The 22,166-nt window shown below is 36.9% G+C and overlaps 1 protein-coding gene across 2 annotated transcripts in view; it reads left to right on the forward strand.

The window, feature by feature from the left end:
* The window catches only part of LOC121428209 (ankyrin repeat domain-containing protein 49-like), a 58,670-nt gene that overhangs the window by 10,253 nt on the left and 26,251 nt on the right, over positions 1–22,166 (forward strand). For both annotated transcript variants that reach the window (XM_041624820.1, XM_041624819.1), the window contains exon 2: positions 1,144–1,251. The gene's annotated coding sequence lies outside the window, so the exon portion shown is untranslated. The remainder of the gene's footprint in view (positions 1–1,143; positions 1,252–22,166) is intronic.

Raw genomic sequence — 22,166 nt, forward strand, 5'->3', positions numbered from 1 at the left:
AATTCCTATACAATATATTTTGTACTTACGTTGCCTTAAGACGCTGATTTTTTTTTTTAGATATGGTAGAATTCAACAATGGCAAAGATTAACAATTTCCCAACTGCATTAATGTGAGTTTTTAACCTGGAATGCTTTGCAGGTATTTAATTTTCACTAGATTAACAAATAAGGCGTGACGGTCATTTTAGTCGGTGAAATTTGAGAGCAATTTTGCTAGAATGTTGTAGTCGAATTTTCACTTATTCATATTTTTACGAAATCTGACTTTATCAGACCCAAGTCTTTTTGTGAAAGATGGAAGTTTATGAAAATCTTAATGGTATGGATGATTTTAACTTATTTAAGTATGTTAAGCTCATTTTGGTGTGAATATCGTACATATTTATACCCATACCCTTTACGATATGATACTTTTTTAATAACACATGTGTTTGCATCTAAACCAGGGACAAAAATGTATTGAAATTTGTGACTTTCTAGTTATTAGTAGTTATTTGACTGTGATTAACTATTAGTATTTGTTATTGAAGAGAAAAAAAAGTTTAATCGCAGTTATACACTTTTCCCGCCGCTGTTTTTAGAGTTTATGCGAGAATTCGCTATGATGCTGCAAACCTGTCGGTATACAGAGGAAGGACAACTCCTTTGTCTCTACCTGCGGTTTGATTATCCCACAACAGAAACGAATCCACCATGTTTAGTTAGAAAGATATTTTTAAGAAGCAATAGTTCTGAACGCGATCGGAATGTCCTCGAGAAACCTCGCTTGTTCTCTGAGTGAGTGCACACTCCGGTCCGTCAGGCCATGTGATATTCCGTGCAGAAAAAACAAAAAGCAAATTTATAAAAACTGAAATTCGTATATTTCATAAAATAAAACATACAAGCAATTGATTGCGTGACATCACGGACTTTCTATATTACCCGCGTTTTCTAAAATTGTTTCTCGGTAATAAGAAAGAAATAAATGGAGGGGCGATTTTTGTCAACAACTCCAACAATGAAGGACCTACTTTGATAATACAGCTTTATACTTTGTTGTTTATCTGCTTGTAACACTTTCAATGTATCTTTAGTGTAATCTATGCTGCATTACCCCAACTTATTCATAAACGTTTTGTGCAATGTTGTTCTCTGCAGATTGAGTGACAGCGAGCTAGGATTCTCTGCTCTGTAGCGCCACCACACGGTAAAGTTGTGTGAATGTTCAACTCGAATGCCTTGACGAGAAAAACGAATATTTACAAGGTAATGGGATTATAATGATAATGGTATTTTATTCAACGACTGTTCGCAGCAAGAGCTGAATTGTACAGAACTTTTACATAAAAAACAGCATAAAACATAACAGTATCAAAATAGAATTATAAAAATACACAAAGCATAAAAAATGTACTATCATTAATACTTTGGGGGTTAATATGAATCAACAGAATATTTTCAAATATTAGTAATTGCAGAGGTTTCAAAATTTGCTTAAGATATAGTACATGTATACGAGAAAGCGGATTGGAAGGATTTATGATGTAAGTGAAGAATTCCTTACATCATTCATTTAACTGTTTTATCACATTTTCAATGTAATTACTCATTTATTGCCCAAGTTTTCATTGTTTAAGAGGGAAAAAGTGACGAGTTTTGTTATAGCAAAGAGTTACATAAAATGGGTGAATCCAAAGACCCAATTTACATAACAAACAAGAAAAAAGAAACAGAGAGAAAGAGAGAGAGGAAAAGTAGTGAAAACCTTTCATAGATAATTTTATGATCTTAAACTGCTTTATTGCAATAGTGAAGTTAACGAGTTGTAAAGTATATATTCATAATCTCGTCAAAACCAATGTATTCTTTTATTACCTGTTGATAGATTTTGTTTCCTTACTTTTGACGTTTGAATCCAACTTTCATTCCGAAACCAGATATATTTCTTGTTATTGCTAATATACTGTACCACCTTTTCTTTGTTACAGTTTGATAAGAAATGAAAAACAAAATACTTAAAGCTGTGCGAACGAAAAAAAAAAAGAAAAAAAAAACACTGTCCTGTTGTTGAAAACCAGCGAAGAATCTAAGTAACAATGTGTATTGACTTCTTATTAACGCTTATTTGGCTCTTCAATTTTCTCTCCCCCATTTTTCAAAGTGAAAGGGGGTAAAACCAATATGAACGGTACAGTTTATTGATTGGAATGGCCCATTTAAATACAGGTTGAGTGAATTATTATTGAGCTGGAATGTAGTGACCTATTTTACCTGTTGCGAGAGCCTGCAACAGAATTCTGTTCATAACTTGGTACAATAAAGTGAAAATGGTCGATTTCAGGCGTGACAAAGGCTCTTTTTTCCATGGCAGGCTTCTTGATTTTTACTTTTGGAGAAAGGAACAGAAGAAAGGGATTTATACTTCTTTTCCATATTTTGTGAGATCTTGATTTGTTGTCACCATGACATACATTTCGATTAGTTACCTTATTTCCTTTACTTCACGTCTTCATCATGTTCACTCTTTTAGCTCGCAGCTTTTCAATCATATATATATATATATATATATATATATATATATTTTTTTTTTTTGGGGGGGGGGTTATCTTTTCTGGTTGAACCAACCCACCAAGCCCATTCGTCGTGAAAGATAGATCTCATCCACAATCATATACAATAAGATTAAAGGGAGGCGCCACGGAATTTCTAATGGGGTGGGGGATGGGTTGAAGATGTCGTGAAGTTGATGTCTTTTTGTTCAATTTAATTAAATTCAATTACAATTTGATTACAGCGGTAAATTTAGTTACTTCACTCAAATCTATTTCTTAATACTTTTTATTTCTTTCTTCCTTTTCTTCCCCACTCCCCGCCATTTACCGTTTCCTTATTTTTATTAAGTATACTTAAAGAATCCTTGAGGGGGATGAGCGTTCACCCCTTCCCCCTGTAGTGATGCCCAAGGTATCTAGATTTCTATCCATATACATGTATATATCTCGTCTACGATTTCTCTAGCATGTCTAGGGCTGGCTTTGCTCTCAAAGTAGCATCTTTAGAATAATCCTCCCCGGTGTTTTGATGACATCTAGATTTTCGCTCCCAGATGGCCTATTTTTCTCTTGTAAAGCTGGGTTAGGACTATCTCGTGTGCCAAGAGATGAGACAGAAGAAGACTGCCCGACCGACGTGCAGTGGAAGAGAATTTGAGGAGATGGGATTCCAGCTTCCCTTCCGCCTTGTGTATCGCCTTACCAGCAGCTTTTCACTTACGCTACAGTCATATCAACGAAACCGACTCCTGGGGGATGTTTCACAAAGATTTAATGCGACTTCGTGTCGCACTTAAATTCTCAGTTGCGTACGGTAGGGGAAGGCGGGGTAAGTTGAGCATAGGGGCGAGTTGAGCCACCAGCCCTAGGCCAATGATGAACGAGTCAGACATTGTGGTGGTGTCATGTATTGATGACCCATAGCATAACCCCTAACCCCACCACATTGTTTTCCACTTTGAAACAAAAAGTAGTTTTTTAGAGGGAAAAGTATGAATTTCAGCCAAAAAAGTAAAAAAGAGTGTGAAATAGATAAGTACTTTATTCACACACACGTCTTTAAATATAGTAAAGACATGATAACAGCATTGTAAGTCCAGGTATGGATCTTCATTCTTGTCATAGTCTTTTATATGATAGATGCATAATAAATGTGTGGATACAAAATTATCGCACTAAGTTCGGACTGGGGTAAGTTGAGCCAAACAGCATGGGGCAAGTTGAGTCATGGTAATTCTCATGTTAATGTATCTTAAAAAACAAACAAACCATAAAAATAGATTGAAATGCAGGTTGAAAGGAGCAAATTTACATGACTGCTCTTTTCCTTTTAAATGATGTTAGTATTTATAGAGAATTAGCAAGTGAAAAGACTTTAAACAAAAAATTGACACGCTGGTTCTCCCCCATACATTTGTACGTAGTTTTTGTGGCTCAACTTACCCCAGATGGTGGCACAACTTACCCCATATATGGGGCAAGTTGAGCCATTTGACATCGGTTTTTTCAAAGGTCACGATGACTTTCAGTGTGGGGGTAGAAAGTTATATGTAGGTGAAAAGCATTTCACGAGAATCAAATTTAAAGGCAAGGTACTTATTTCTACAATAGTACTAGTCATATCAATTCTAACATGCAAAATGTGTCACAACTTACCCCGCCTTCCCCTATAGAAAACATCACCACATTGGTCAGATCATGCGCACGGGACGCGCTCTACCGCACATCCGTCAATCAGATTGCGCGTTGCATATCATATGTGCGTTGGCATTTAAGTCCTACTTATGTAGATATAAGTCATACTTATATCTTTGTGAAACGCCCGCAGACCGATGAAAGCTATTTCGAATGGCACGTAATTGGTTTGGATGCGGTTTCATCGGTGTGGTAGTAGCATTATGAATTAGTTCTTACCTAATCACATGTGAAGATTGTAACTTTTAACCCATTATCGGACGAAGAAGGAAGATGCATGATTATTCGGAACATGGACCTACTACTCTGTAGGTCCATGTTCGGAATGATGCAGCCCTTAATATATAGGCCGTGTTAAGTTTGTGCAATGTGAATAGATGTTACCAAAGTAACACACCTTTCATGAATTTTACCTCTGACCCGAGAAGCGAGTTGTCATTACCTTTTGGAATAGTCTTGGGTAAATTTGTACCTTTTTTTTGTGGTAAATGGAGCCTAAAATAGTTTTGATATTAAACCCTCTGCAGATTAGAAAAATGTACGAATCCATGGCATAATCACGTCATTATGTTATCGTGATTGGTTTACATTGGTTTGACTTTTATAAAAATCTGAGCTAGAAGGTCACACTTGTCACCTGTGTCTGTGATATGTTACAAAAATGAAGCCCAGAAAAAACTGCTTTCGAAACGCCATCTTAATTTCATCCCATACACTTATGTGTAATATTTAGGCGTCTATAAGACGCCCATTTACAAAATCGGGGTTTGCCTTGTAGGTTTAGCTTTTCATTCTCAATAGTGGTTGTTTACAGGGTTAATTAGTTCTAATACATGCACTTGTACACATGTTTCATCTTGGTTTGAGAATTTTTAAATCGGCTGCTCACAAAGTTAAACAATACCTTTAATGAAAACAACACTTATTTAATTTTCAATTACGTTTAGCCCTACGCTTAATTGCCACACACCCACTAACTTCTATTTATTGATTTTATGTTTGACTCTATGCAGTAGGTTTGATTCGACCCCCCCCCCATTCAAGGCACTCTTGCGGCACCCCTTCGCCACGTTTCTGCGTCCTTTCCCCCGCCTTAGATAAAAGATCATCAATCGTTCACTAGTGGATATCATCTTACAACTAGGGCGCCGAAAAATTCACTGCAAGTGCCCTGTTTTAGCCCGAACCCGGTATCACGAGGCTTAGCGATTGATCGTTGGGCAGATTTCTACAATCGATTAGATTAGTTACTGTGCATGATCAGTCATAAAAATCAGCCCCACGATCAATCGCTAAGCTTTGTGTTAAGGAACCCTGGAAATTAGCATCGACAGGCATTCCCTCCCATTTAAAGTGAAAAGAATCTCATCTTTATTAATTCACACTATGTCTAACAGGTCATTCTCCTGAAAGGGGAAAGGGCCATACTGTATACCGTAGTTATTGCGGAAAATTTAAAACCATGCTGTATAAAAAAGGTCAATATTTAAAGTCAAACTACACTCAAACTAGAATAAATTATCACATTAATGATTTTAGCTAATTGATAGCATGAAAGGACAAAACTATTTAGTTACTGTATAACCACCTTTTTTCACCGTCAAAGTCTGACAAGAAAATGGCATACGAAATTTGTAATTCATGTGTTGGCTGTACTTAGCATAATCTATTCTATCACAATCTATTGATATGCAAACAGAATGAAACCACAGAATGTAGCTAAAGTTGCTTAATGAATATTGTTTATGCGATATTCAATCAATTGTTAATATAATTAGCTGTCATTTCTTCTTGTCACCACAGAGCCATCCCATGAGATGGAGATGGGTTGCTATGGAAACGTAAAGGCATCATCCCCTTAACAGGCAGGACGTTCATCTCACATTTAATTTTTAATACCCGAAATTAAACTGGGGCTCATTTGCGGTCATTCGCTTATCGTTAAAGGGAACTTCACACAGACGAAAAATTCGTTGTAAAAATACCAGAAAAAAACAAATTAAAATAATATTGATGAAGGTTTGAGGAAAATCCATCAATGATAAAGAAAGTTGTGAAGAATTGAAAGTTTTGATTTTTGACGTCTTATATAGCAGCTTCTCCCAATATATTATGATAAAAATCGATAAATTTTAATTTTTTATTGGTTCATGATTAATGATTTGTTTTTCGTTAGGAGCGGGTGTAGAATAAAAACCATTTTCATTTTTTTGAGAAATTGACATTGATATATGGGGAAGCTTTTCGCATATGACGTCACATATAAAAGTATCAAAATTCTAATAACTTACTCTGATGGATTTTCTGAAAACTTTCGCCAATATTTTGAATTATTAATTTCTGCTATTCTTTACAAACAACATCAACTCGAAATAGAACTTATTTAAACTATTATTTTATGTTAGCCACAGACCTTTGTGGTGACGTTCGAGGTATTTTGTGTTGCCACAGGTTTTTAAGCTGCGAACATAGCGAGCGAAGCGTCTTGGTGGTTGGGGTTGATAATTAAACTCTCTATTACTTTGAGGACAAAACGAAAAGAAAGAGGAGTATGCCTACTTTTAGAGACAGTCTTACTTCTCCGAGGCGTTCCTGCCAATCAGAGATTTGTGTGATACTTAAGCCGATATCATTTCAAAATGTTAAACACCTCTGTTTATCTGTCACTATCTGTAATAAGTACCTGATCTGAAACTTCATCCCCTTGTTGACATTGCACTTGATTGTGGCCGTAAAGGTGTAGAGGAAATGCAACCGTGCTTGGGGGAGGTTCAAGTTTGACTTTAGCAGGAGGAGCAGGTGAGAATCATTTCTTTGAGAGTTAGGTTTTATTCGAAGTATATTGGTTTTGTGGCCTTTTAATATCTTTGATAGCCCTTTTAAGACGGTAGTTAATGAGTTTAATAATAATAACGTTTTATTTACCCAGGGTAGCCACTTCACTTGGAAAACTGCTCTACCAGCGGGCCCTGCATAACATTATATGTTATTATTACCCTTCTCTAATCTGAATGCTGAGCGCCTAGCAAGAAGGCAGAAGGTCCCATTTTTATAAGTCTTTGGTATGACACGGCCGAGGATCGAACCCACGACCTCCCGTTCATGAGGCGGACGCTCTACCACTGAGCCACCATGTCCGGTTCAAAAAGGTTCATGTCCGGTTCAAAAAGGTTTCGGGATTCTAACATGCTGGTTAGGGATTCCCACAGTCTTGGGTATGGGAGCTGCGGTGCGATGAGGGAAGGACAGGTGTGTGTGTGTGTGTGCGTGTGTAGGAGGGGGGGGGGGTAAAGGCCCTTTCCAAAGGAATATCAGCTCCGAAAAAATCAGCATGCAATAAACAAACAAAAGCCACAAAAAACATTAAGGAAAAAAGTGGCAACCTTTAGTTTCAGATATTTCTCTCCACGAAATATTTCCTTATCGCTTTAAACCGAAAATGGACGAAAGGGGGATCTGGTACCTTGGAGCCTAAACACTTCTATACTATGTATACCCTGAGAGATAAAATGTGTTAATTACTTAGGGTATCAGGTGTTTTTTGCCCGACAGATATAGCGAGGTTGGCGTAATTGCGAAGCAAGATGTTTGCTCTGTGGGGATGAGTGCATTGAAAGCCTGTCAAGAGCCGTAGCTCCGGGGAAGAGAGGGTGAGAAAGGGTGTGGTAAAATACCCCAAAGCGGTGGATGGATGGAGATCAAAATGTCAACCATGACACCAGTGAAACTGCAGTCTTGTGTTGAATATTGAATTGTGTTGAATAGGGGAGATATTCCATGATCTCAAGAAGTTGTTTGATATTTTATCTCCCGAAATATTGTACAATAGTGTCATATTATCATAAAAAAACTTTCGAAATAGACTGTTTCCATTACGGTTCATGCCTCAAGGATAGGCAACAATGTGTCTAATCCCGAAGTGCCCGAAGCCCCTTTTTCAGATGTAATCTGGCTTACCACAAGGGTCATTTTTTGGCCCTCTGTTTTTTTTGCTTATTAATTATACATGACTAAAAATTCCAAAATCCAAACAAAAACAGCAGCACCGCCAACAACCCGACGTTTGTTGGAAAGTTAAGAGCCACTGCTCTTCGAAATTGTCAAAGAAATTCATTTTTTAGTATTGCCCAGAAGTCTTAGATTTGCGACTGTTCGTTCTGCCCCCCTCAAGGTTGCTGAAGTCTTGACCATTTAGATCCAATGAACACTTTGTCCTTTTTGTTAAGGGAACACTGTACGCCACTGGTCTTTACCATCCGTAGTTATATACTTGCTGTCACTCTTCATCTGCTGGTAAACCACTAATTCTCGTAGCCTACTTTTGCTTATGAGAAATTATGATTAGATGATCAAGACGGCGACGTGGTCGGATTACCACTCATGTCCGAAATTTGCAGGCGTCCAACATACTATGCATCCCAAATGTTACACCAACTTTCTTGGTAAAATGTAAAGCCAACTACTATCGTTGAACTTAAAGTGGCGCTCCACGCTAAAAAATAATATGTTTTACTATATAGAAAAACCCCACCTATTATACTGCATATTTCACCGAAATCAGATGAAAAAATAACGAAATTATGACGTACAGTTTTGCACTATTTTGATAAAGCAGTTCAAATAGTTGTACCTGACGAATAAGCGAGCGTATGTTTTTCCCCCATTCTATGTCTTCTGTATTTTTTCATTTGGATTGTCAATCAGTCAAAATTGCCGCTCCAAATAATTTAGAGCTGTTTCTTGTATCATGTGAAAATTTTGATGTGAAATAAAATGGTCACAATTCCTAGGCTCCACAATTGACTCACTATTGGAAAGGAAAGGGTCTATGAATTTGCCTTCTCCAGTATGACGTCATATGTTATCTCACCGGGAATTCTTCCTGAATCCTAAAGTTCCAATTTGTCTGTAGTTCTTTGTGTAAATGACAGAGGGAATGTGAGAAATGTTTTCTTGTCATGTGCGAAATCATGGCTACCTGGCTTCTGCCACACCAATTTAAGATATATCGCGATGTTTTATAATGTCAGCTGAACTGTATATTCCGAAAAAGTTAAATCGTAGGTGTTCAGCCAAACGTAATTTTCCTCTCCCGTCCTCTGATAAAAAAAAGGGAGGGGGGGGTATTTTCTCCCTTTTCCTTTCTTTCTCAATGTACATGTATCTGTTTCACTGTCTGTGTCTCTCCTTTTCTTTTTCCCCACCACTTAATCAAAACAAAAAAGGAAACGGCTAGCGCCTTATCTTCGATTAGTCCAATTTTCATAAACTGTAAATGGTGTTATAAATGTAACATGAGTCGTTGATGGAAGATTATCTTCAACTCCTTTCATTTTCGAAAGAGGATAATCGCCATTAGCTGCGACTAGGCATGTTACGATTCATCTTCAGATCGTTTTCCGTTGGGCAAACGGAATGGAAACATAGTTACTCGTTGCACAATTAAGGAAGATCCTTGCAGAATTTGGGAAGATGTAAATAAATTGTGACTCGTTGATATTTTTTCTCCATATGAATGTCTCTTTTTAATTGGAAAGAATCTGTTTAATGCGTTTCTTGAACACCCCCAAATTAATTGTTTTTAAAAACAATAAAGGTTCCTCCCTTTACAACCAGGTGGGTGTTTCATAATGCTGTTCGTAAGTTAAGAGCGACCTTAAGAACGACTGGTGATCCTTTCTTGTGGGAAATGGTCAATTCATTGGCGATGTTTAAGCGCGTAAGAAAGGTTCACCAGTCGTTCTTAAAGTCGCTCTTAACTTACGTACATCTTTATGAAATGGCTCCCACGAGTAGAATGTAGAATGTTCCTTTCCATATTTCGGCGCTCCGTAGTTAAATGAATATAATTTCGAAGCGAAATGCGACATGAAGTATGGATATGAAAGAAAGAAAAAATAAAGAAAGAAAGAAAAGAGATAAAGGGAGAAAGATGAAAGGCATGCAAGACGGGGAAGAGAGATCATATAACAAGGAAGATATGGACGATTGTCGATACAAAGAAAATGGAGTGACGAGAAAACAGGGCCCTTTCTTACCAAGAGTTGTGATTGATCCGATCGAACATAAAGCCAGAAACGTCAACATCTAAAATGCATGTTTTTCAAACTATTTTTCAGATCAGCTGTATATTCATACATTCATGGTTTTCTTGAAAATTCAGTGTGCCTCTCTTTTCTTCACAAAGAGCATTGTGCAAAGTTTTTGTAGAAACAAATATGACTTTGACAGATTTCGATAGTTGAGGTTCATCGGATCAATCGTAACTCTGAGACGGGGCCCAGGAGCTCCTCAGCCTCCATGGACATGATTCATACATTTTGGATACACCATAACTGTCCTTGTTAGGCAAATCTGATACGTGATATTCAAGATTGTGAACAAGGTGAATACAAAGTCCTAGAAGATCATCTGTTTCTGTTGCTATCAACTGACATTACCAGATAGGGAAAGCATTGCAAACATCAGAAAATAATCCGTCAAACATGAAAATTTAATTACTTTTTGTTTGATTGAAGAAAGTATTCCGTGAAAAAGTGGAATATCATGAATCGAAATTAGGAAAATCTGACATTTGATTCATAACTTTCCATTTGTTGAACTCATCGAATGAATGATTACCTTCATCTTCTTATTTTACATGAAGGTTTTTTTTTTTGAAAGATGTATTTCAAGAATACAAATTTGTAAAGTGAAATTGATTTTTTTGTTCTCTGTAAGATAATCATCGTGATTATGTTTCGAATGTAAAATATCATGCTGGGTCTTCCAAAATGGAATGCACAAAGATTATTTCAAAAAAATGTGATAGAGAGATGGAGAGACGGGGGAGGTAGAGAGAGAGGGAGAGAGAGAGAGAGAAAGGAAGAGAGGGGACCGTAATAACTTAGGCACTGCTCAAGTAATTATTTTCTCATTCACTTTCCTCATTGATTTACCAACCACCTGACTTGACGGTGATCTCATTAAAACTAAAATACACTTTGATGGCATCATCAATCTCTAAAGAAAAGAAGGCTACACTCACAAAAACATTTAACAGGTGTTTTAAGCTGTAGATCACCGCCTTATATCGCGACTGAACATTTTCCCTTTTCAGCAAGGCCCTAAGATCAAAACAATCATTTGCTGGTTAATCGCTCCTGATGTGTTTCAAGTAAAAAGTAATCCCCAAGAAGTAAAAAAAAAGTAAACCAAAAAAAAAAATAAAAGAGAAAGGGAGAAGGGGGAGGGCGATCAACATAAATATGATAAGTCTTTGTCATGGAACTGTATAATACCGCTATCATTAAATTTAAGAAAAGAAGACGTCACCGTTTGATCGTCTTACCCCCCACCCCTCTTACCAAAATACCTTGGTGCTGCCCCTGGATACCATACACCTCTGTAATGAATAATACATGTACACTTAAAATTTGACTTCTTGGATAAGCGATTGTTTCGTGTAGGTGACAGGGTTATTCAATTTTTTTCGACTTGACATCGTCGACGTGAACTTTTGATAATTCTTTTTATAGTGCGCAAGCGCAATTGCAGCTGGTCCCCCGACTACCCTCCGGGACGCTATCAATGATTTATTTCGACCAAAAATAGGATGGTGCCGTAGACGAGTGGTCTACTCACATGATAATCCGAGGTTCGAAACGTGGCCATTATACTTATGCCAATTATTCTTGAAAAAAATTGCGTGTTGTTCTTTAAGTGGGGTGTGTGTGTGGGTTTGGGTGCTTCTGTGTGTTTGTTTGTTTCTGATGAGGATTGGGATTTTTAAAGGTTTATTTCTTGTATATTTTGCATATTATGTATTTTATAATTTGTATGTATTTTGATCAACAGGGCCCAATTGCAAACCAGCTTTTTATCTTTGTTAATGTTTTTTATCGTGTATAGCTGAATTGGTTACCCTGTATAAAGATGTGAAATAAATAAATAAATGAATAAATAAATAAAGAATAAAAGACATCCTTCAAAATAGTTTTCGAATGAGAATGTTCATAGATCAGTGCTGGTCTGATATTTTGTCAGCATGTATTTTCAGACTTTTTGTTTATTCATCTATTTATCCATTAATCTTTTTTATTTAATTTTTATGTTTATTTTATTTTTTTAAATTTGTATTTGTTTATATATATATTATTAATAATAATAATAATTTTATTATTATTATTATTTATATTTATTATTATTATTTTTTTTTTTTGGGGGGGGGGGTGGGGCGGCGGGATAAAGATGTAAATGATTTTTTTTCTTGGTCTGAATGAGGTGGTGGTGTGTATGTTTATGATTGAACAAGAGAGAAAAGAGGGACACCACTGGACCCCAGGGGACCGGTTCTTGAAGCTCGGCAAGTACACCATTTAGCTGCGATGTGACATCACATTGCGAATGCCGTGATTTACCCCCATGACGTATAGTCGTGTCGAAAGAGGCGTTGCAAAAGTGCAATGTGTCCACCTTCTCTAAACATTAACGTTGAAAGCAGAAGTTCATGTTCATTTATGCATTGTTAAGATCAAGATTGAATATAAAGAAAAGCATGCAAGGAAAGTGTGTGGGTAGGCCTATGTAATGCCCTTAAGCTATCCCCAAAGTAGAAACCCTGGTATTATCATTTTCTCTTTTCCGTTCATATAGTATGAATTTTCTCCCCTCTATTGCAACAAGAACTTTAAAGCGAAAATACTACAGTACGTATCAAAAAAAAAAACGGGACAATTTTGAAAAGTCTACAAAAAATTGTTCCAAATTATGATCTATATTTTGATGTTAATAGATGCTTTGAAATCTTATCTTTGAAATGCAATTTAAAAAATAAATTATGTTCATGCTTGAGCGAACATGGGGCATTTTTGTCGGAGGTTCAAAAAGAGCCTTGCGCCAGAATGGCAGAATATGAGTAATATGATCATCAGATTTCATGCTAATCAGTAGACTTCCACTTAATTTTTTCATTATCTGTACCATAATTTTCAAATTAGGCTGTCAAATTTTATTTACAAATTTATTTATTTAATACTTGAATTTTCAAATCTGTCCTTTTTACGCACTGTATACTAGGGTCATCATTGTTGAACCTTATTTTGTTACATGGAAATCAATTTTAAAAGAGATAGAAGGAAAATAAAATGATTAAAATGAAAGAGGATAAAAGAGGGAGTGGGGATATATTCTCATTCATAGTATATTCGTGACTTTATTGTGTTTATTCAGGGGTTTACTTGTTTATATTTACTATATTCAAAAATTCGAATCGTATTTTCATCATTGCGTACCTTTAAGATCTGTCGTATACCATTGAGAGATTCGGAGGCGACATGAATGGCTCGGACATTCGCAGACCTTTCGGGGACGGTCTTCTAATCGACTCTGGTGAGAGTGTGGTGAAGGGGTGGCGAGAAGTAGAAACGGGGCTGCTTGACATTTAAAGAGAGTGCAAAAGATTACCCTTCAACAACACTCAACATCCGAACGATAGGGGACATTACATCGCGGGCGAGGGGCAGTTCTTGCTATTGGCTGTTTCACCTTCTTTTTATTCAGCTTGTCATTCCATGATACTTGTGTTCCGACAGTGATAGATTGAAAGGTAGACGCGGCGATTCGAAAAAAAGGAAAAAAATAAGAGAGAGAGGGGGATACGTGAAGATGGAATGGGGGAAAAATAAATCAAAGAGAGAAAGAGACACACACACAAACACACACACCATCACCAAACCTTTTGTCAACACTTCCACACATTTACACACATACACACAAACAAACACACGCACCCTCTAACACTTACCGACTGACAGACGGAGAGAGTAAGAAACAAAGTGAAAGAGTAGGGACGGATGGCATGGAGTGTTGGTGCAGAGAAGAAGACCATGCTTTCTTTTACAACCTAATACAGATTCTAAAAAAAAAATGGAGAAAGAATGAATAGCAAATTGAAGAAAATGCAATGTTCTTTTCATCGTCCCCCCCAAAAACAAAAAAAAAAACGACAACCGTACTGTAACAGTCCTTACACAATCCAGAGGAGAATCGGTAAAAAATTATAATGATACACCACTATAACGGTAAATTCAGTGTGTTAAGTACTGGCAGATTAACAAAATGGTCGAATTTGACTTGAAGCCATGTCCGACGCGCACATCCAATCTACGCGGCGATGTGTAGTATACTGCGCGCGCTGCGATTCGAAGGTACACTTTACCATGATTATTATGTTACAGTCACACACGATAATGTCATTGAAAATAACATATTCTGGATCGGTCTGGGGGTCTATTGCATCGGTGTGACTGCGCTCTTCGTGAATAGCACTTGGCCCTTTAATAAAAAAAGACTCTCCTTCGATACATCTGTATTTCGTTCTTGCGGAAGAGCGATAGTAATTAGCTTCTTATAGACAGACAGGAAGTTAATTGAAAACCAGACACCATCTCCGCTCTTTGACGATTGCGTCAACATTGCATACTCATGTTGCCCAATTGGGGTAGGTGCCAAGGCTTGTTTCTCGCTCCTTTAACATGCTAAGGTCACACGAACGAAACCGACTCCAACCGACCGATTGTATGTTACTGGATATAATGTAATAGATTGGGTCGGTCTGGAGTTGGTTTCACCGATGTGACTGTTTACCCTCCATTAGCCATCAGAGAACAGCTTTTGACAGTGTCATATTCTCCTTGACTTGCTTCATGCTTTTTTGATTGAAGTATTAAATACATGCACGCATAACCAGCAAGACTATTCCCAATGAATAATTGTTTATTGTTCTGCGGATAACTTCCATTTTTTTTTACAAACAGGTAAGCTTTGAGAGCTACTTAATTAATGCATCATCGAGGATTTAATTCGAACGAATGTTATTCAGTGTAACACAACCCTTGATTTTATCTAAGTCTATCTATGTCAAGAGCGCACTTTCTCTACTCCCTACATTCTTTTAGACCGGGGTCAGATGGACCCAGAAAGATAAATTTTCGGCCACATTTGGTCACACCTGACTTTATTCACAGTCATTTTTGGCGGAGTCTTGGCAAACTCTTTCTCAACCGACTTGACCAGCATTTTTTTCAAGAGGTTAGAGTGGTTAGGGAGCTCCAGCAAGAAATTGTAAGTTGAAATGCCGGTCATGTTAGTCAAAATACATCGATTATTTCCACCCCTTAAAACCCTAAAAGAAAGAAAAGAAGAAAAGAAAGTATCATTTTCTTTATGTAAAAAAGGAAACTTAAGAATCATGGGATTGAACACATTTTTTTCTTTGAAAATTGCCTTTTCATTTATGGCTTCAAGGAAACGGGTAACATGATCACAAGAATAGTCCAGTTCATAGTTACCCCGTGGGTAGGTTTGTTTAAATAACCTTTACTTTCAATATGATTAGCTGATTTCAAAGCAAGATATTATGTTAGCATGTCTTACATAGGAGGATATATAAATTGCATAACCAAGCGAAAAGAATAGCACTTCAATGAACACTTTATGGATTTGTTGCATTTCTACCTTGAATGCATTTATACATGTAGCATGATACTATTACAATGTACTTGGCCAACCATACCAGTCGCTAGTGGACTCGTTTAATTGCTTTTTGTGGATTTAATGAAGAGCAAAATTCAAAATATACGAATAATAAAGACATCAAAGTTGGTGCTTATCTCATTGAATATTAAGCCACTATGCCTCTTGAGTACAAATGACCTTCTTCTGATTATGCGCAGAATGAAACTATAAACTGGCTTAGAGGAAACGACATTGGTGACCGCAAGTGTATTTCAGAAGGAATAACCTCTGCAATTCATGAGGTTCCAGCAGCAATCTGTTGAAAGATGAAGTATTACAGTCCATTTTAATATTTAGCCTTACGTTTGGAATTCCATGGTCCTTATGTTTATTGCTACAGTCACGCCAACGAAACCGACACCAGGGGCCCGTAGCAGAAATAGTTGCAATTAAGCACAACTCTAAAAATCACGCGTAACTTGATTTTCAACCAATCAACAGCGCGTATTTGGGAATTGCGATTGATTTTTTGACTTTTAAACGCAGCTCTTTCTGCAACGGACCCAAGACCAATAAAAGCTATTACGATATTTCAAATAGAACATCATTGGTAGGTTTGGTGTTATGTTTCGTTGATGTTACTGTAACTGCAAGCATATTCTCAAGATTTAGGGCTGTGATGAAAACTGACAGATGAGGTCATTCACGTAGGGGGAGGAAATATAAATAGAGTTGAGGATCTTGGCCAATTAAACATAATGACTACCAACGAAATCGAATCCAAGACTGATTAAGGATATTATGTTATTTCTAATCTAGAAAAATCAGTCGGTTTGCAGTTCAACGTTGTGTTAAACGTTGTGACTAGCGTAATGTTATCCTTTTGGGAATGCGATTGATTGCTGTGTAATCAAATGAATACCCTCTATTTTGTAAATATTTGCACTGCGTGGTATTTACTGTATTTCATTAAATTAAATCAATAAACATCTTATTCAATCCACCTATTGATAAGGGTCAAGATCTCATTAAAAGGAATGCCATGCTGACAACAAGTTTGCTTTGATCTAAGCAGAAAAATGAGACAAAAATGATTAAGGTCGGACGAAAATCCATTAATGAATGTTATGAGTTATGAATATCTATGATTTTGTAATCTTTGTATTAAGTTTAATCGTAATTAATATTTAACGCTATAATAGACGCCGATAACAAATCTCACTCACCCTTACATTATTGTATAGGAGGTACGGGTATGTAGGAAATTCTGTAAAATCATAAAAAAAAACTTTTTACGCTCCTACCCCAAGGTTTCCTATTTTTCTCCATTGTTACTGCACTTCAAGAACTTCACCATCAACCATGAGCGCTTCTTATACGAGCTCGAAAATACAAATAAATCTTTTAAATGAAGATTTCAGCTACCGGGGTGGGGGTTAGACGTCGCACAGTCTAGTTCATAATAATAATATAGGATGTTTATATTGCGCACATTTCCACCTTGTTAGGTGCTCAAGGCGCTCCTATATTACCCGGCTAAGCTAGGCGTTCATAGCGCACACAGCTTCTTAAGGAATTACTTCCTACCGGTACCCATTTACCTCACCTGGGTCGAGTGCAGCACATCGTGGATCAGTTTCTTGCTGAAGGAAATTACGCCATGGCTGGGATTCGAACCCACGACCCTCTGTTTCAAAGTCCGAAGACTAATCCACTGGGCCACAACGCTCCACGTTCATCTATCAGTACAAAATAGTAGTTACATATCTTCCTTAGATCGCGGTTAACAATGTATGTACTTTTAATGCCTCTCACACACACGTGCACCCCACATACACATATATTCATAAGTTTAATTTGAAATTTATATTATGTTGTGTATGCTTGCTCTTTGTGCAAGTGTGTTGCCAAATTTCGATTAAATCTGAGAAAATTACAATGATTCTTTTATCTTTATATAAATTCACCCGATTTATTCATAACCTCATACAATCTTGCACTATTTCGTGTTGATAAATGCTATGGCAGTATAAAGTGGGGACAAGAATTGCCCTCGTCCCTAGAAATGTTCATATTCTTTTTTTCAGACTGGGAGCTTTTCACAAATTTTCTTTCAACATCAGTATAAAAGCACAATAAAACAGAACCCCAGTTTTCACATTTCACCAAAAATTGCTTCATTTTGCTCACCATCTAAAAATCGATCGCCTTGCACATCTGCTTGTATTTTTCAACCCTGCATACGACTATGGTAGATTTAATGCAATTTTCATCAAGTTTAATGCAGCGAGCGTACCGAGAAGGAGAAGAGGTGGGGGTGGGGGAGGTGTTCAACCTACAAATGTCCGAAAATCTTGCTTTCCTTAACATGTTTTTCAGATATGCTATGCCATGACTGCTCTGAATGTCAATAGCAATAAGATCACACACGAAATAAATCATTAAGTAATGTTTTTTTCGATTAAACTGACATGAAAAATATTTTCCCTTCCTTTTTTTGAAAATGTCTTTGTCTATACGAACTCTAGATCAAATACGATGATGTCCTTAAAAAGTAAATTGATTTTCAGCAATATTTAAAGTACTTTTGTTTCTTTGATGTGGAAATGTAAAATTGATTTGGGCCTCTTCTTCGAAGAACCACATAATCTGTCGCAAGTTTGGTTTTATAATCAAACAAGATATGTTTTGTCAGAATCCATCATTCGTCTAAATGCTTTTTTTTCTTTGTTGATTTTGCACTTTTCATTATTGAGCTGGCGTCGGCTTATTCCTGTCTATCTTTTCTTAATTGATTTTCCCTTTGTCACTCTTAGTGTGTTTTCCTAATTTCTTTTCTTTCTTTCTGTCCGGAAATCTATGCTTGTATGTATTTTTTGTGTTCATTGTTATTATATTTTGTTTATCATGCTCTTCTATAATGTTAAATGAAATTCTGCAGACTTTCCATTTATCTGTGACGCTAAAATTGCTATTCAATTTCTCTTGTGGCGATTAACTTAACACCTGTTAGTACATGAAATAAGATATGGATGGTATTTTCGGTCACCTTTTATGCACCCGTCGCACGGTACGCATTATGGTATCACGCTCGGTGTCCCTCCGTCCGTCCGTCCGTCTGTCTGTCCCTCCGTTAACTTTTCCTTGTAAATGCGATAACTTCAGTTTAACGTAATCTAAGTTCATATAATTTATTTAGTATGATACCAGCATGAATTCCAGAAAATATATTGATTTTTAGGCCAAAGATTAAAGGTCAAGGTCACACTAACATGTTTTCATCTCATGTTTCATCTTACCCTTCTGCAGACCTTGTAAACGCGATAACTTCAGTTTTACTTAGGTATGCTCATAATATTTGATGTGTATGGTACTAGCATGGATCCCAGGAAGCCTATCGATTTTGAGGTAAAAGGTCAAGGTCACACTGACATGTTTCATCTTACCCTTCTGCAGACCTTGTATAAACGCGATAACTTCAGTTTAACTTTACCTAGGCTCATAAAATTTGATGTATATGCTACAAGCATGGATCCCAGGAAGCCTTTTGGTTTTGAGGTCAGCAATTCAAGGATGAAGTCTTCACCTTTCTTGTTTGACCAATAACTCCCCTTTCCGCGTTACAGGCGGACTTATTATGTGCTCGCCTTTTTTCAGTGCTTCATTTTAACAATATATCAAGGACGGAGTTGAAAGACCTTGCAAATAAGATTTTGAAAAAAACTAAAATCAATGTTTCCAAATACCTTAGTCTAAAGGGGTGATTACTGAACCTTGAACCTAATGTAACGACAAAACATGTTTTCGTATCTACCTTAGATAGTATCTTATGTGAAATGCGATATGCAAATCAATCGTGGTATTCTACACTACCAATGTTCCCGGATGACCACACTAAGCACCTATGATTAATCACTGCGTTAGATCATCATCCATTGGTGTTATTAAAAACACCATGTTTGGTATTTAAAAACTATTTGCTGTAATCTTCAAATTCCATGGTATATTTAAGCACATGAGTGTTTATTTCTCTTAAAACACCGATTGACGATGTTTTTTTTTTAAAGTGTGTTTATTTTCTGTTGGTACAGGATTCGTATATTCATTTTTTCTCACTTTACATTCATTTGTTATAAGCTACTGCGGACTTACCAAATGTCCTGATGATATCAGGGTTTTTCTGATTTCCAACTTTTAAAATTACCAAATATCAGGACGTCCTTATTTTTTAAATTTTAGGTGAGAAAAAGAGAATGTTGGAAAAATAGACCATTCATCTCCCGTATTTTCAATACATCTTAAATAGGTCAGTCCTTTTAGGGGTTATGATTGCTGATATAGACGGGAACTACAGAAGGAGCCTCCTTCTTGACCCCCGCATTGGGCTCTACCCCTGGACACAGTTTGGGACTTTGTCAACCCACAGGATCCCCGGCGTGTTGTTGAGATTTTGCATTTTTAGATGTTGGCAGGTATGCAACTGGTGAAAATTGGATGAGCATGGGTGAAGATAGCAGCTCTCTACCAAACGTGTCAAATTTGGAATAATCCGCCAAGATTTGTTTAGCTCAAGGACAGAAGGTTTGATTCTTATCAGACTGAAGACTAGCAGTATGTCCACTCTTTGACCGTTTTACAAATTGTATGCCCTTGATTTTTTTTTTCAATTTTAACCCATAACTGATAGTTTAAGACCTTAATCGTAACTGCATATCATGTAAATTTTTATCTTTTGTTTTCGGTATTTAAATGATATAACAAATCCCACACATATTACATGCACTCCTGTGTGAGAATCCCGCGTAGTTCTAATCATTTTTATTTATTAGAACTCAGAACATTATATTAAGAGCGAATGTGCTTGCGTGGACACACTGGCTATTTACACTTAATACATGAATAGAAACGACTATAACGAGAACATATTTCTCGAGCGCCCGCTTCATTGAGCCTGTGAATTCGTATCAAATGACAAATTTGTGTTACCTGAGGTCAATCATAAATGATGTACTCTTCTCTCTAGCCAAATGAGATTGCCTATGTTCTGATTAAAATAAGTTATAAGCCATGGATTAATACATGTGTCGTCCCATGGCTACCTGCTGGAAGGTTGCCCGGTATTCAGGGAAGAAATATTTTCTTGAGCGCAAGAAAGGTGTTGTTTAAGGTGGGTGTGGGATGTAAGAGGGTGGAGCCTGTTTGAACTCGGCTGTCGACTGCGTGACTGTGCAATAATTAGGCGAGACCATTTGGCAAAATGACCACCCGAATGTGGATAAGAATTAAAAGGAAATAATAGTAAAATAATAAAGGAGAAAAATATCATCAAAAACATCTGAAAGGATTGTAAATGTAGAACCAAAATGTCACAATTCAACGAGGGAGAGGGGCGATTGCCCGCTGCCTTCTTGGAGCACCTTTCATGAATCAGGATATGTTCCTTTCTTCCTATTACAAACCTAATTTGGAGTTCTCATATGGCATTCTAACCTCGCAGCTGCCGCAATACGCCTTTTTCGTGTTTATAGAAAGTTGAGTACTTTAGAACCCTCCAGGTATTTCCCAGTAATGCAGTTGAAGAGTATCATAGTGTACCGAGCCTAGTGTTCTCAGTGACGTACTGAAAATATTTTGTATATGAAATGCCGTGCATGGGCAGTGTTTTGGTTTGTCTGTCTCGCTTGTAGTAAACAATCATGCATATGATTCTGCGTACTTTGTGCTTGCATATAAATATAAATATCTTTGACATGATGAGAAGACGTTTAGGGAAAAGGACACACAAGCACTCAAATGCGTGCAATATCCTCACTAACGCACACACCCACCCACGCACACATACATGTACTCACAATAGAATTGGTTTTATATATCTACCATTACAACCTTGGGGATTTAATCAAGATTGAGTCAGAAGATAAGTAAGAAAAAATAGGGAAATCTTATTACAGTAACCATGGCTACAATTAATAACACATACTTGAATTTTAAGCGATATTCCTGTAGATGTTGTCATCATGTTGTCATTTAAACCATCGTGTAACCGTCTTCACGATATCAATAGTACACATTTCCGACCCTTGGTCCCCTTTCAGTCTCGAGCGCGTAAAGTGCCCCGCTAAAATGGCCCCTTGAAATAGCAATCCTCATGTGGGCTTATTGAAAAAATCACAATAATGATAAAAGTCACAATAATAATACTGATATTATTATGGCCCAATAATGACAATAATGAATATACTGATAACAGTAATAATGATTATAATAGTTAAAAAAATCAGAAATTACCAATTTGAATTCGGATTTAGACGTAAAAAATGGCGAAGAGGGAAACGATAGCGATGATGACGAGGAAGAATAAGACATGGAAGAGGAAGAAGTGGCGGATCTTCGAATCTCGAAATAGAAATACACCCAATCATGGACACCCCTCTAACT

Source organism: Lytechinus variegatus, chromosome 14 (genome assembly GCF_018143015.1).
Source record: "Lytechinus variegatus isolate NC3 chromosome 14, Lvar_3.0, whole genome shotgun sequence".
In the NCBI taxonomy this organism is placed as follows: domain Eukaryota; kingdom Metazoa; phylum Echinodermata; class Echinoidea; order Temnopleuroida; family Toxopneustidae; genus Lytechinus; species Lytechinus variegatus.